Below are 17,414 nucleotides of genomic sequence, written 5' to 3' on the forward strand. Positions count from 1 at the left end.
GGCTACAAAAGCTTGGTTTGTTTTAACATAATGAAAAGTGAGATCCATAAGTCACCCAACTGTCCAGCAGATCTGTTTATCACCAGCCCTTTCAAAGAGACACAAACCTGCCAACATAGGTTTTGTTAGTGTGTAAATGTGACCTTAGAGTTGTAGATTCCTTTGGCAGCTGCCATTCCTTCATAATGGAACAGAGTTGGCCTACTCCTCTACCCTGACATTTAGCCACCTAGAAAAAAGACTTGGAGCACCATTGCATGTTAATAAAAACGAGGATGTAGAGCCTGTCTTCTGTATTAAAGCCTGGTATTAATCAGCAAACAACCATTGCAGACTTTTGTCTTCAGCAGAATACTCCCTTTCCCTGCATCTGAAGGGCTTCTGCTAGAAGTGGGCTGTGAGAATTTCTCAAGTGAAGTCAGAACTGCTTTTTCTTTATGGCCTCTACACAAGCTCCTTTTCCAGGCATATGCGTTCTGAGTTTTTGAATTGTGGATGACCTTTTTGTGTAGGGCCCACAAGTACTTTCCCCTGCTTGTCCCCAGTGCAAAACAAGCAGAGACCTGTATTATATCAGCTCAAGAATTCAATTTCTTGCTGTCAAGTGTAATAGATGCACTAAACTCCGAAGTGAGCTATTCTCCGAACATAGGTACTCTGTTCTGTAAACATAAACATATGTGCTTCCCTTGTGCCTAGAGATTCAATCTACGCAAGTATCTCCTTTCAAAGGAAACAGGGTCATGGCTATCAGGTCTAAAGCTCCATTAACCACTGCACTTCCTGGGTGTCTTATTTAAGTTGGCTTTCACCCCCTGATGTCAGTCAAGTACCATCAGTGATACTCACCTTTGGCTTGGGCCTTTGGCGCTTCTTATTGAGGTCAAGTGGCTTTGGTTCGTACATGTTTTGAATGAAATATATAGATAGATAGATCCAGTTTGTTTGTGAGTGAGTCTGCCTTCTGTTTGTGAGTGAGTTTGCCTTCTTCTCCTGCACCGCTTCATTGGGTGGTGGAGGGACTATTGGATAGCTGGCAGAAAGGGAGAAAGCTCTCATGTCGAAGAAAGGCCTCCCATCCTGGAACTGCAGGTTTGAACCCTGCCATTACCTTATCAGACCCTTTATACCAATTCTGTCCCTCTGCTCACACCTGTCTGTGTGACTGAACACCTAGGGATGGGTTCTCTCAAAGTATTATGGACGGAAAGAGAGAAGAAAAGCAGGGCAGGAGTACAGAAAATACAGCAGATGGGGAAAGCTAGAATGGAGGGAGCATAAGAAACGAGTTGTGGGGGAAGCAAGTGCTAAGTGAAGGTAATCTAGTATAGGAAAGGAAAAAGGAAAAGAAATCTAAGTAAAGGCTTGAAGGAAGGGTCAGATCAGCCCAGGGGCAAGTGAAGGAAGGATGGAAGAGGCAGGACTGGAGGATGATAGAATTGCTATCAGTGGCGTAGCGTGGGGGGTGCAGGGGGGGCCGGCCGCACCAGGCGCAACATCTGGGGGTTAGGGTTAGGGGGCACAAATCCACGGGTTAGGGGGTGCAAATTACTTGCCTTGCCCCGGGTGCTGACAACCCACGCTACGCCACTGATTGCTATCAATATTTTATTGGGCCAACTGGCTATACCTGGTAAGCAGTATTGGGATCTGAAATGGAAGCAAATCACAGATTTGACTTAGCCTCACCCATAATTTCCTGGATTCTGCCAGGATGGTAACCTAACCTGCCAAATTCTGCTTTAGTCCCACCCCGGATCTAATCAAGAGTGCCCCGACTTTAAGGGAGCTGGGCATGTTTAGCCTGGAGAAGAGGAGGTTAAGGGGTGATATGATAGCCATGTTCAAATATATAAAAGGATGTCACATAGAGGAGGGAGAAAGGTTGTTTTCTGCTGCTCCAGAGAAGCGGACACGGAGCAATGGATACAAACTACAAGAAAGAAGATTCCACCTAAACATTAGGAAGAACTTCCTGACAGTAAGAGCTGTTCGACAGTGGAATTTGCTGCCAAGGAGTGTGGTGGAGTCTCCTTCTTTGGAGGTCTTTAAGCAGAGGCTTGACAACCATATGTCAGGAGTGCTCTGATGGTGTTTCCTGCTTGGCAGGGGGTTGGACTCGATGACCCTTGTGGTCTCTTCCAACTCTATGATTCTATGATTCTATCTATGAGCCATCAGGTTCTGAGTTAGGTCCACTAGCCTCCTAATTATGCTTTGAGGTTTCTTCCTGGGAGGGTGACATATTTTTGAAATACTCCAGTCCAGGCTGGAGCCAATATGAAGCAAAGCTGGATGGGAACAGGCAGATATGTTGGGCCAGCCACAGGCATGGGGAACCTGTGGCCCACAAGCTCACCAGGGGATCAAATTTAGCCCATGATGCCAATCAGTCAGCTGGCATCAGTGGGTTTGGCTGCACTTGCGTGGTAACCAAAGCAGCAAGATTTAATCCCCCATTCGCCATTGATGAGGAAGCAGTTGAATCCTGCTAGGATCCTCCAGAGAGCAGGACTGAAGTCTCTGCTCACCAGAGTTTCATTCTGCTGAGTGCTGCTTTGGCATTGCATTCCCTGTGGGGAACTCACTGGCAAAATAGTACCCCTACAGAGAGCAGGATGGAACCCTCCACTCATATGATGAACAGAGAGTTTAGGGCTGCTGGGTGCTGCTTCAGCAATGCATTTCCTGCAGGGAATGTGTCAAGGAAGCAGACTTCCACCCATCCATATGGGTCAACTTTGAGACTACCCATCAGATGAGAGACAGGTGGTTGGACCCAGCCACCTGTCAAAATTGGCTCACATGGTGCAGGAAGAAGGTTCCCCACACCTGTCCTAGCACTACCACATCTCTTCAGCCCTTGCCTGACTTTATGGCCACATTTCCAAGTACATTCTCATAATTTTTCAAGACACCTCAGTAGCAATAAGAAGAAAAAATCTCTGTCTGCTGTAGCAAGAGATAGCAGTATCTCAGGAAATAAGACTTTACACAGATTTATTGGAACCAATAAGCTAAAATATACCTTAAATAAGCAGATAATATCAGTTTCATTGACCATGGTGGGTGATTTGTTTCTTTACTTTTATTACTAAGCACAGCCTCTGTCTCAGCTGTAATTTAGTTTCTACAATTAATACTGTCCTTATAGTTAAAGCATTTTATTTCTTTTTTTCTAGATTCTAAACACTTTATAAATAAAAGTGTGCAGGAGGGGGAGACACCATTGTTTTATGCCCATCTTTGTGGAAACAAAGAGTGCAAGTCAGATGTTGTGAGAAATAAACCACCCCATTTCCTACCAATGGGTAAGGAACAAAACCAGGGCAAATGTGTTGTGAAAGTAAATCTTAAGATAGCTTCATTAATTTTATTATTTATCCATGGCATTTATATGCCGCTTGTCAGGCAGATCTTACAAAGTAGTTTACATGATACAATTGGAACAGTATGCACCAGTAACAATAAAACAAAACAAGATAAAACAGGGGAAATAAAACGTTTTTGAAAGACTGTTTTTGCTCCTCTCTCCCTTCAGGGCAAGATGCTTGCTCAGGATCTCCTGTGGGTGACGGTTAGAAAAGGGAGGAGCCACTACTGAGAGCTAGATAGCGATAGCACAACGAGATGCTTCTCTTTCTTCTCTCCTTGTCTCCAGGCAGGGTGGTTTTTCAGAAGACCCTGTGGTGGCAGTTAGTGAATGGCTTCTTAAGATTACTACCCTTTGAAAAAGCAGACAGGATGTTGTGACCACTGTGGTCACACACACCCCTGACCCCTGCTCTGTTTTTGTCCCTGCAGTGTTGTTAAAACACCCAGACCAGGCTCAGAGACTCTGGCAGGAAATTTCTGAGGCTGGGCTGAGTTAGCTGCTTTAGCAGTCAGAGATTACGGTACATGCTCTGGCAGAGTTGTCAGTGCACTTGATTTCTGGGCTGCCCAAGCCCCTGTGATCCTTGGCTGATGATGATTTCGCTCTGCTAGAAGACAGATATTTCTTTGCAGGGCAAAGTATTTATCAGCTGGCAATTGTTCCTCAGTTCAGATTGCCATTTGAGCCAGAGAAGATGTCAGGAGCTTTTCAAGCACCCATCTGCTTTGAATTGGGCTTTTGTGAGTCTCAAATGTTCTCCTGAGAACCATCCTGAGAGGTCTCTAATGACAGGGACTAGGTGAGAAAGCACTGGATTGGAGTGGATAGGGTTCAAGGTTTGAATCTCCTATGCAGGGAACTCAAAATGCAGAGTTATCTTCAAGATTTTGGAACCCCTTAGGCAAGAGACCACATGTGTTCCCCTGTTGAAGGGTGAGATTCCACAAACTTTGAGATTGTCTCAGTAATCACTTTACATCAGACAGAAGCTTTCCTCCAGAATTCACCTGGTCACCTGTCTTCATTCCCCTACAGTGCTTTGCATGCCCTTTATTGACTTCTGGCCCTTGGTCTCACCTTGATTTTTTTTAAAAAAAAAATATTCAGGTACATAAGATGTAGGCTTGTCTCTGTTTCTTACCAATGGTATTATTATCATGTGAGCATTCTTATGTCCATTTTTCATAGCTTTTCTACAAAAATGGTTTCACACTAGAAATAACTGCTCATCTTCTCTCCAAGTTAACTACCAAAATAGAAACTGCATGCTACTTCTTATCAGTGTGGTATATATAGTAATATCCCCCTTAAGTGTTCCGCCCCAGCTGTTTCCTTTTTAGCTGCCTGGTTAGAGGGAAAGGTATGAGAGTTAAATACGTTTACATTTTATTTTCTAGCATAGCTCTCACAATGGCAACAGTTCATCTCCTAATCCAGATGGCAGATAGGTTCAGATAGTGATAGCAGAACAACTTGGTTTTCTTTTGATTATTGGACTGCAGGGTGTTTGTCCAAACTCCAGAGGTTAATGTGACCTGACCCTGAAAGTCAGTGAAAGGACTTCCATTGACTTTGACAGGATTTGACTCAACAAGGTCTAATATTTCTGCCAGGGAATATGCTGTGCAAGCAATCAGGTAGGCATAAAACTATGGGTTTATACTTATTGATCTTGAGTCCTGAGATACTGGAAGGCCGGTAATCAATACAAGGCTATGCGCCGGTCACATAATATTTTTCCAATATCTTCCAACATTCATCTGATTAATTTTGTCACAGGTGTAGCCTTGGCTCATTTATTAAAAGTGTTCTCAAAGCTGATGTAAATTAGCATGATAACTAAGAGAGTGGCTGCCTGAGCGAAGGCAAAATTGTACAACAAACGCAGGCAGTTTATAGATGTCTGAAAAAATGTACATGGCTAATGTATACAGCAGCCCCTAAACTACAAGGGACAAACTACAAGGGACAAACCAATCTGATAAGTAGTTCCACTAAAACCAATAGGACTTATCTATGCATTCTAGGTCGTCCCTTTGCAAGTTTGCCAGAAATGATTTCTACTGTATCCAGTGGGAATTAAGTACCATGCATAGTTAGATGTATCTAAGCAGTGCTCAAAGTATAGGGGGCCAAGGAGGCCAAGGGGGCAAAGGGGGCATATTATTTTATTCATTAGATTTTTATATTGCCATTTATCACAATATCTCAGGGTGGTTTGTAGGATAAAATACAAGGTAAAAAGACAAGTAAATAGTTGAAATGAAAACAACAATACAATAGATAGTTAGCTAGTTTTTTTTAGAAAGCTAGAGACCATGATTTGGCTAAAACTAGAGGGAGCCACAAATTGGAATTTATGGATTGCATAAAGGATCACCCTATTTCCACTATCCACAAATACTCCCCCCCCTCTCTCTCACACACATACACATAATTGAAAAATTGTTGGGGAAATATCACAGTGGATACCCTGAAAGCACTTCTCAGCAAATGAAACTGATCTGTAGAAAATTTAACTTGAAAAAAGAGACATTGCACATACCTTTGTAAACCAAGAAATTTTAATTAAAAAATACATTTAAAAAGGTGTCCTAGGCTTGATGCAGACATTGGATTTTGCAGCATTAAAACATATCCCTTAAAAAAAGAAAAAGAAACTATCCCTAACTTTAATTAGGAATGACATACTAGCTGAACCTTAGCTTGCTAAGCAAAGTCAAACAGCCGCCACTGCATTTTTGGCCAGGAATCAGGTGCTCATTGCCTGAGCCTGATGCCCAGACATAGCTGCTTGGCTACTTACCCTCATGTCCATCTGTTGAAATGGCAAGGCGCCTTCACAGAAGTCACTTGGACTCATGCCTTCAGGGCAGAGAAACCAGTCATTGACAGACAGCCTGTGTTACAATGCCTACATCATATCTTCTGGAGGTGCATCTCCTTTGAGCCTTTCCTATAGATCTGTTAATTGCAGACATCCTAAGGCCTTGTTACAGCTGATGGGAATGGCGAGCCAAGGGAGGAAAATACATGAACTGTGCAGGAGGGTATTTCTGAGTTGCCAGCGAAACAGGTTGTGTTTGCAATAGGTGCAGGAAAACTCAGCTGTACTACCTGGAGTGGCAAAATAAAAATATGCAATGTACAACCATGGCCTTTTGGTTTGTCAGGAAGGAAATGAGACAGAAAGAGCACATTTACAAAACGGGTAGAATAATAGACCAACACTGTGTACTACATTTCCTTGCCCCATGATGCATGAAATTTACATGTAAATAGTGAATCTGTGTAGAAAAACTAAATGACTCAGGTCTCCAGTACCTGAATTACTGCCTTGTTACCTACAGGTACCGTCTGAGGTGCCATCTCAATCCGCAGAGGGTGCCCTCTTAGTTTTTCCTTTGCCCTCAGAGACTCAGGGTGATGGCAGCCCAGGAAAGGGCATTCTCTGCAACAACCAGCATTCTTGACCTTGTCTTGTCTGCAGACCCTAGAAGAGGGTGTTAAAGCAATGGGTAATGGGATACAGAATGGCAAAGCGTGTTCTCTTTCATGGAGAGCATGTGTTGCGGTGGGGTCTGACAGGACACTCCAAAGTTGTGGGGCGGGCTAATTGATCGTTGGCCACTGTTGTGATTGGGCTTCCCTTGTTGTTGGGAAGAAGTTAATGTTGCCATTTGTTGACTGACAGCTAGAAATGCTAAAACTCCCTGCAGGAGGCTAGGGCTTCCTCTTTTCGCCCATGCATCGGATTGCCCCTCCCCTCCCTATATTTAGGGTTGTTCGCTTTGACCTTGCTATGCCTGTCATGGGGTCGTCTGCTCTTGGGACAGGGGCCTGGTAGGAATTTTGTCCATCTGGCTGATTGGCTGGGGCCATCTGGTTTTTGCCTACTGCGTAGCAAATCGTCACAACTTGTAAGGTTGCACTGGTTTATGGTTTGGTTGTTTGAGGGGCATGGATTGGCTGTGCCTGCGCCTCTAATGCTGCCGCTGCAAGGGATTCCGTTAAAGGAATACAGGGGCTCACTATTGCTTTTATCCACCCTGTCAAGGGGCTCGGGCCATGGAACAGCCCCTGGTTGCATTGGGGGAGGGCTGAGGGCAGGTTCCCTGCTCCGTCGCTACCCCCATGTGTATTCCCCTTTTCTGACTTTCGCAGGAATGCGGAATGTCAGTCTGTCCCCCATAAGGCGGCAGATATTCGCAACCAATGCCTAAGCAACCACTCACATTTTTGTATTTTAATAAAGTTGTGGCCTAAATTATGCAAAAAACCTTAAACAAAATTTCTGTGTGATGTGTGAGTTATTGGGGTGGCCCTGGGGACCTCGACACGCAAAGGGTGTTTTGTTTTTTGTTTTTGGATCTATGCCAGGGCATTGGAGCACATTTGGTAAATGGGCTCTCTACCTTGCACTGTGTCTTCACAAGGAATAGGGATGAAGAGAAAAGTAGTGAAGCTCCCAAGGAATACCAGAAATCCCACATGTCTCCAATTTCTCTCTCCATTTTTATTACAGTAAGAAGTGGCTTGCCTTGATTCAGATCACCATGGGAGCACTGGCAGGCCACGTGCATGTTTGCAGAGAAACAGTGCTTAAGGATCTACGATTAGGACAATTGCATAGTGGTTCCCCAGGGAGGTTCGCCTGCTGCCTTCATTATACACCTTTAGGCACCAGACAAAACCGTTCCTTTTTAACCAGGCCTTTGGTTGACTAGATCAACATCCTATACCATTTCAAAATGTGGCTTTTGGGGGGGGTGTTATTGGGTTATTGTTTTTATTTTGATTTTATATACTGTTATCTTTTCTGTGAACTGCCCTGAGACCTCTGGGTATAGGGCGGTATATAAATTCAAGAAATAAAATAAAATAAAAAAATCTGCGTGCAGCAATGGATGAGCTGCTGGGTATATTCTGTGTCTCTTCTTCAGCATTTACTACACTTGGCTGCATATGCTTTGGAGCACATATAGATTGCATTTGCTGACTCTGGTCAGCTAAGTTATTGGATCAGAGTATGAGCTCAGTTTGTTTTAGATTTTGAGATGTAAACATTTGCATGACAGCTATTCATTATGGTCAGGGTTTTCTTTTTTGCCTAGGATCAATAGAATGTGCTGGGTTTTTTAAATTATCTCCTTGTATTCTCAAAGGATGTTTTATACCCTGTAGTGGCTGTTATATTTTTACTTATATGGTCTTTTCACAAGGGAAGAACCAGTGTGAATGCATTTTAAAGTACAATATAGAAAAGAACTAAAAGCGTTCGTTTGCCTCTGTCTATGACAATGCTCTCAGGAAGAAAATTTTGCCCCACACCCAGAATTTATTTTGTGGATTAAAGGGAACAGCCAAAACGTACCATGAACATCTGGTAAGTAATTATGCGGAGCAAAAGTGGTGTAATAAAATAAGCAGAAGGGTCACTGCTGCCCTTCAAGTCACTTCTAAAAATGACTATCTTTTATGCAGTATAGTATGCAGAATTTAAGAGCAAGAATTAAGCTCTGCATACTGATCCCAAGAAACCTCAGGAAAGTCTTCATTTCAACTAGAGTTTGTTCTGTGATGACCTCTGCTACCATTTGACTACGTAAAATTACCTCGTATGAGAAAAGGAAGTCAAGTTCATCCACTCTCAGATGGCCTTTGAATTTTTATCTCTTAGGCCTTGATCTCTGTTATTGGGACTGAAGCCATTATCAGGCGTGACTCCAGAGGCCAGACAAAGTTCTCAGCTCAGGTTGTTGCCTCCAGAATTTCTCTTCCATTCATCACAGCCCAAAGTAGACTCTGCCTATGTACACATTACCCTTTACTCCAGCTCCATTGCTTTCCCCTTGCTGGAGTACACAAGGTGTTAGCCACAATCCTTTCAAATCCTGTACCTTGGTTTTCGAACAGCTTAGTTCCTGAACGTTTTGGCCGCCGAACGTCGCAACCCCGGAAGTGACTGTTCTGGTTTGCAAACTATTTTTGGAAGCCGAACATTCGACTGGAGCTTCCTGCAGCCAATCAGAAGCTGTGATTTGGTTTTTGAATGTTTTGGAAGTCAAAAGGACTTGTGGAACGGATTCCATTTGACTTCCACAGTACAACTGTAGTTTCTTGAGAAATACTGCTGCTAGATGGGTTTCCCCTCAAACCAGCTCCCATCCAATTTGAAAAAGTAGGTGTTAAATTGATGTGCATACATTTTAGACGTCTGTTATCTATGAGCACATGCAGCAGGGGATATGACCTCATTGCATTTTTAGCCGCTAATGTGAACATATCCTCTCTGACACCACTCAACTCTCTCTTTTGACCATTCTGCTTGTTGTGAATGTATTTCTATGTCAGGAACAGTGATTCTAAATGATGTTTGGGATGGTGAAAATAGAATACAACAGTGGTAGTTGCTCCATATCAATTAACAAACGTAGGAACCTGCCTTATCAGCACTTTGGTCCTTCCCAGTACTGATTGGCAGCTGCTTCCCAGGGTCTCTGACAGAGATCTCTCCCAATCCTACTACCCCAAATGCTTTTAACTAGAAACAAATTAACCAGATTGAATTTGGGGGTCTCCTGATGAAAGGCACATTACTTGCGTTGAATTGTATCACTTCTATAATTTTCATGTGTCTAATCCCAGATGCCCTACTAATATCAGAAAGATGCAACTGATATTGATTAGCTTGCAAATGATTTGGGTTGTGAATGCTGATGTGCTTAAGTTGAGCACAAACTGATTGTAATATCAGCTCACCGACTTTGCAATAGAAAAAGCCACAGCGAATCCTGAATTCTTGCACCTAAAACTAGTCATAAAAGCAAAACACAAACTTTACATTTTTCACTGTTGTTTTTCCTGTTACCTGAGGGATGGGGTACCAAATCTCCTATCCCAGAAGCTCAGTTCCAGTTCTGAATACCAAGTCTCAGGAAGGAAGAAATAAGAAAAAAAGGTGATTTGAGCACACAGATAAAAATAATATTCAAAGACCATGGTTTTCTAGGTGTGGTTTGGGTTTTCATGAGTTACCTGCAAAAACATAATAAAACATCAAACATTTAAAACTTCCCTGAACAGGACTGTTTGGATGTATCATTTACTGTTTATTCATTTAAAAGTTCTTCAAGTAAACTTTTGAACTTAACCTATGGGCCTTGGGCATGTTTTTATTCAAAAAGGACTCAGTTTTTATGCATCCAGTCACTTCAAACTCCACAATATTAATATCTGCAGTGAGCCCCACATAGAGTGCATTGCAGTAGCCCAAGCAGGAGATAAACAGAGCATCTACCACTTTGGCGAGACAGTGCACAGGAAGGAATCCCATGATTCCTGACCATTGGCCATGCTTGCTGGGGCTGATGGGAGTTTGAGTCCAAGAACATCTGGAAGTCGCAGATGCCCACCCCCAGCCTAGTGCATTTGATTGTGTGAAAATTTGGAAATAAAGAATTAACAATTAGCCTCCAGGCAGTCTTGAGTCCCCAGCACCTCTTTCCTTTTTTTCTTTTGCGAACTATTCACTGCTGAACCATAACATCGAGGTATTCCAAACAAAAAGTTTCTGGCATGTAATGTACTAACTGTATATTTATTAAAGTTCTGCTTCTGAATGTGTTTAGGTTAAAGAAGCAATGGAACGGCTTTTAAAAGAAAAAAGAAAAATACCCTCCTCACTCCTGCCGAGTAATCTTGAGTTCTCAAACCCTGCTGATGTTATGCTTCTTTCCTTCAGACATTTTTTAATTCCAGTTTTACTGTACAAAACTCTGAGGCATTAATTCTCCAGCTAATCTTTCTCCTTAGAAAATTCCCTGCCATTAAAAAGAATAGCTAATCACCATAAACACTGCTTAGACTCTCTAATGTTTTCCAGACTCTTTCAATAATTAATGAGTTTGCATTAACACTTTTAAAAAATATACGATATCAGAGCAATTTGTTTGGCTGAAGATCTGAACTTCAAAGAGTCTGTCAGTCTTATTATTCACTAGGGACCAAAGCGCACATTGGCCCAGTTGCTACAGCTGCCCCAATCTCCTTGGAGAAAGGGTGAGATTCATGTAATAAATAAAATACCAATATTTTTGCATGTCATCGCTCAGCTCATATTGTAGCAGATTGCAGAGGAGTTTAAAAATGATATTTTCTATGGGAAGCAAGTTAGAAGCCCTGTTTGCCACAATATGGCTGCAAAGAGAAGCAGGGAAAAGCAATTGTCATAAGCAGAATGGCCTTGCACCCTTAGTTGGGCAAAGTGTTCCAGAAGTCATCCAGAATTGCTGAGGTGTGCATAGTAGAATCTCGAAAGGAAAAGGAAATCTCCACATGGGGTTGAGAGAGGGTTTGTTGACATTTTCCTGATAGAAAAATCAAACTTGGGGTCGGAGGGTGGGAAGAGACATTCAGCTTGAATATTGCAATTCCAGGAATTCAGGAACCTTCTGTGAAAATTCTAGATGCTATTCTGACATGCTTTCAAGGAGTCCACCGCACTTTTTAATATTCTGCTGGGAGCTGCCCAGAGTGGCTGGGGAAACACGGCCAGATGGGTGGGGTATAAATAAATTTGGTCAGTGTTCAGTCTGACTCATTTTTTCTTTGTATGAGAACAAGCACAAAGGAGGTTTCTCAGCCCACTCACAGGTCCTTATAATATCAGTGGGAACAGTTGGTCCTGGCAAGTATTAACCGCTTTCAGTTTTAACCTGAGGATTGTCATTTGTCCAGTTTTAACTTTAATTTATTTGAATTAATTTTGGGATGCATTTTAATTGATTGATTGCTTGCTTTAGCCACTCTGAGCCTGACTCTGGCCGGGGAGGGTGGGGTACAAATAAAAATTATTTATTATTATTATTCACTCTGTAATCTGCTGTGATTACAGCATGGCAATTTATGTACATTTGTTGCCACCTACATTTCATTTTCACAGAATTTTAACTCTTTCCTCTGAAACCATCTCAGCTCAAGACATATTTCACCTCTTTCATACCCTGGATGTTCTGCACGCTGCCATGTAGCGCACCTGTGAACAGAAACTGGTTGTGTGTGTTAGATCCAGAACCTTGAATTGAAACAAACCATTCACGCAAAGGGGAGGGAAGTGCAACCAGAATTAAATGAAATGCAAGTCAGCTGATGGATTCTATAAAACATGCTGCCTAGGTTAAGGAAACTGCATAAATTTTGTATGTTGCCACCTAACTAATCATACTTTTATTCTGCTCATCCCTCAGCTTTCTATAAATTGTCTGGAAAGCTTCTGCTCTAAATTTTTGACCTTGGATATTTGAACAAAACCAGCTGGATGTGTACCAAGCACAATGTATTTTCACTGATTTTGGTAGCCCAGAAAATTGAATGTCCTGATCACATACGGACAGGGATCCTCTTGCGGACAATAGTGCTGAAAGACAATAGTGCTGCCCAGTTGAAGACAGAAATGCTTCTGAATGCCAGTTGATGGAAACATCAGGAGAGTAAAGTGCTCTTGTGCTCAGATCCTACATGTGGGTTTCCGAGGCATCTGATTGGCCACTGTGAGAACAAGAGGCTGGATGGGCCATTGGCCATATCCAGCAGGCTCTTCTTAGGTGCAGTTAGGACAGAGCAAACACTTGTGACACAATGTTGGGGGTGGGGAGCGCAGGCACATTCCTGATACGGCAAGTGCTCTACATATAGGTAGTGTGTGAACAGAGCTAGGGTGACAATAAAATACGGTTTTCGAGCTTGAGGAATCCTAGCGTCCAGCTTTGAATAAACAAAGGTGCCTGATTTTCTTTTTTTTAAAATATAATTTTTATTCAGTTTGCAAATAAGACAAATTAATACAATTCAAACAATTTATAAAACCATTCTCTTGTTTTTTGACTTCCCTCAACTTGGCTGGTACTCCTTCCCTTCTCAATTTTCCACACATTTCTTGGTTCATATCTACTTCTTAAATTAAATCTGCTTTCAATCCATAATTTTAACTTTCATTTTTACAAAGCTTCTCTGAACGTTACAAGCGTTATTTGTTTTTCACTTAAATTATGCGTATATTCTGAGAATTTTTCCCATTCTTCAATAAATCTCTGATCTCGTCGATTCCTAATTCTTCCTGTCATTCTATCAGGTGCCTGATTTTCAAGAGTGTTACATACCACAAAATCTGGCATGGCTGAAAACCTGGCACTTATAGGGGAAAAAGAAGGGAGGAAGTAGTAATGTGAGTTGTCTCCTGACTTGGCAAAACACAGGTCAGCTGGCTGTTCATATAGGCTCTCTCTGAAGACTTTAGCACTGCAATCAATGCAGTATTTTTCATTTTTTACTTTGTGCTGACACATATTGGGAGAAGTGTGATGCAGTCCATGACAAGTAGGAAGCCTGTCTTTTCAATCCACCCTCTGAGGGCATTTTATGGAACTCTTCCACCATCACAGGGTGCTCTCAGCAAATCATTCTTTGACAGGAAGCACTAGATAGTGAGATACCATCTTAGGTATTCTGCCTTCTGTGAATTCTTCCTTTTAGAAGGCCTTGGAGGTCAGAATCCATAGGATTGTGGCTGTAAAGAGAAATGGCAGAAGGCATTATTGCAACACCAGACTACCCTATACGTCCTGTCATGATCTTCATGGTCATGAGAAATTGAAATGTTGTGTTTCTTTCAAAATAGTAAGCGAGTTGTCACACATGTGAAATATAAACAACACAGAGTTTTGTAGGTGCTGTAGAACCTTAAGCATCTGACCTGAATTCTGCCGAAACCACAACAAGCTTCTAGACCTGTAGACGACAGCTTAAAACCATTGATAAATAAAGTTGACCATCTACCAAGTGATAATTAACTACCGTGTGCATGTAACCTTATGGTACTGCCATGTGGTCAGGAGAACATTTGCTTATGTTTCTGCACCTGTTCCGAAATACAGGGGAGCAAAGGGAATGTAAAATTCTCACCTGTATTTGTCTGGATGGTGCGGACAACTGGCTTACCAAGTGATCACCCCAAACACTGAGATTAATCTTGGTGTTGGAAAAAGTAGCACAAGAAGCAGCTCATAGTGCTTTAAACTTTTGATTGCTTATATGAGCAACAATATATGAATCCATGGCTTTTGGCTGCTGTATTACCCACTGCAGTACTAAACTGCATATAATTTGATCACATTGGAACTTCCTCTTTTATTTTTTTTTTTTTTTTTTTTTTTTTTTATAATATATTTATTGAAGTTTTCAAATAAAGCATATATTAGAACTTCCTCTTTTAATTTGCACATGGCTAGATTGTTTTCTTCCCCCTCTTTTGCAGCTCCCTTTGAATTTTATATCTCTTTAATGAGGAACTAAAATGGGTGCAGTCTTTGTGAGCTTCTGCCAGATGTTGTTTAATAATTTCATCCCAGTCAATCCTTTTGGAGACTCGATGGTGGGAATTGCACTTGGCTGTCTGCTGTAGCTTCTTTAAAATGCAACCATTTTCTTAGCTCCTCTTCTTCATGCACTGAAGAAAATCATCCTTAAATGCTCCTGTTTCCTTCTGATCCTGTAGTCTCCAAGTGTGGTCATACAACAACGGCTATGATTCTCATTCCTCTATTGAAAATGGTTGTAATATATAACCTTTTTGGTGTTGTGGCTTTATTATAGAAATAATGCCTCTGAGCATGAGCAGATGGCTTCTCTTTCATCACTGCAGGTGACATTGGGAGGAATTCAGCATTGCACTAAGGTGATCATTCTGTCAGGGTAAGCATTTCTACTTGTCCAACAGAATTATCCTCCCTCTTCTATCCCTAGAATTCTCTGGACCCCACATACCAATTTGGGAGTGGGCACACGGGGGGGGGGAAGGGGAAAGTCACATTACATAAGTGGAAGTCCTTGTGCAGGGCTTTCACTCATGGAACTCATTAGTTGAATCCCTCCTAATGTTTCTCACGCTGTATTCTGGCTCAGGGCAATGTAAACCAGGAGGAGGAAGGGTTACATAATTTTTTTCACCAGACCCACAGGTTGGTTATGCTGAGAATGGGTTATTGGCACTGAGTCACCCAGTGAATATTGGAGCAAGGATTCTTCTAACCCAGTTCTATCTAGTCCAAGTCCAACTCTCTAACCATTACTCTACAACAGTGGTTGGCCTCTGGATGTTAACTGAAAAATCTAGAGACTCCAGAGAGATGGGAGAAAAAATCAGAGGCAAGCAGGCATGTATTTGTTTTTTTAAGAGGTTGGTCTCCGGAGCTATCAACATGAATGCTATTCAAGCAATCTATTTCTCCATGTGCAAGGCAACAGAAAGCTAGCAGCCTTGACAAACTGCTTCTTGCATAACTGAACATGATCACACTTACTCTTTTTCATTCAAAGAAATCTAATAAACACCAGGAGACAAATCCCAGGCCAACAGTTCAGCTGTCCAGTTGATTGACTGGGTTGCATCCTGTCTGCCCACTAAGGGCAACGGCGTGAAGGGAAGGGATTGAAGATCAAAGGCAATTTTGTGAACCTTCCAGGTTCCTGGGGCTGAGAGAGAACCAGGAACAATGAAGCTGCCTGTAAAAGGAAAGAAGTCCTGTCATGTCGTTTCAGCTTGCAATGGAAAAACAAAACAATTGTTAGTGCAGTGAGTGACATAGTACTCTTTAATTGCATTTTCCCTTTGTCGTTAGAGTGAGAGAAAGCCCCATAGTTCATAATAGATTATGCTCCCCTGGCCATAGATATGGCAATCATGTTGTTGCCGTAATGTAATGCCAGGCCCTTTATAACCTTCTATAACACAAAGAAGGGGTTCTATTTGAGGGACAAGTTACAAGAAATCCTGCCTCTGCTTAGCTCCCCCGAAATGTGAAACTATTGTTCATGGTGCACTAGGCCCAACCAGAATGAGCTTATTTCTGTACTTTTGGCGTATTTATTACTCTAGTTTGCTTTTTAAACAGGGATCAACATGGAAAAGTTCTGTCCCACAAATGCTACCCTTTTGGGAACCTGAGTCTCTTCACTTTGTTTTCTCACCCAACCATCCTTCCATTCTAGGAAGTTTTGAATCAAGCTGCTGCCTCAACAGATAATAATAAACTCAGCTTTTGGAAGGGACCCCAAGGGTCATCTAGTCCAACCTCCTCGAATGCAAGAATTCCAGCTAAAGTGACAGATGGCCATTCAGTTCATTGTCTTGTTGTGAACCACCCTGAGACCTTCGGGTATAGGGTGGTGTATGAGTTGAATAAATAAATAATAATAAACCTCCAATGAAGGACATCACCACCTTTCAAGGTAGCACATTCCATTGTCAAACAGTTCCTACTGTCAGAAAGTTTTCCCTAACGTATAGTTGGAATCTCTTTTGTTGCAATTTGAATCCATTGGTCTAGGTCCTAACCTCTGGAACAGGAGAAAACAGGCTTGCTCTGTCTTCCACGTGACAGCTCTTCAGATACTTGGAGGGGTTTCCTTTGTCAAACAACCTTTCCCAACTTCAAGCCCTAAAGACACCAGAAGTAGACCCACTGAAATCAGAAGGATTTAAAGTAGTTTGGATCTAATTTAATCTCCTTCCTTTTACCTTCTTTCCAATAAAAAGAAAGGATGGCTAATATTAAAAGCTGTTGGCAACACTATTACAGCATCTGTCAAAGTCATTGGTGACAAAGCTGGGTATTGAATTTAGCCACTTGCATTTCTAATTTCAGTCCGGTAGAGGGCAATTGTGCTCAGAACAGCAGTGAAAAAGCAACTCCTCTGCAGCTTTGAATACTGATTAGTGATGCCTGTTGAAAGAATGCAGTCAAAAGTTTGGCCTTGATATTTGATCCTGAATCACTGATCTAGTACACCACACAATGTGTCTATAGTTTAACGACATAATGCATTTTCAGGTGGAAAATAAAGCTGCACTTCTGCCTGGAAATTAGAGCTGCTGCTTCTTCTTCTTTGGCGATCACTCGTAGCTGAGTAAGATTGTCTTCCATAAACACGGTTTTAACAATGAGTCCGTAAGTGACTGTGGAGGCCAATTCTGGACCCC

At 42.0% G+C, this 17,414-nt stretch overlaps 1 long non-coding RNA gene across 1 annotated transcript in view; it reads left to right on the forward strand.

Annotated features, from left to right (window-relative positions):
- The first annotated feature begins 3,204 nt into the window (after window positions 1-3,204).
- Window positions 3,205-17,414, forward strand: part of LOC310682155 — a 38,398-nt gene continuing 24,188 nt past the window's right edge. Inside the window, exons 1-2 of the long non-coding RNA XR_014513753.1 lie at window positions 3,205-3,311; window positions 4,879-5,013. This is a non-coding gene — a long non-coding RNA (uncharacterized lncRNA). The remainder of the gene's footprint in view (window positions 3,312-4,878; window positions 5,014-17,414) is intronic.

The sequence above is a fragment of the Podarcis tiliguerta genome, assembly GCF_965153285.1.
Source record: "Podarcis tiliguerta genome assembly, chromosome: 1".
NCBI lineage: Eukaryota > Metazoa > Chordata > Lepidosauria > Squamata > Lacertidae > Podarcis > Podarcis tiliguerta.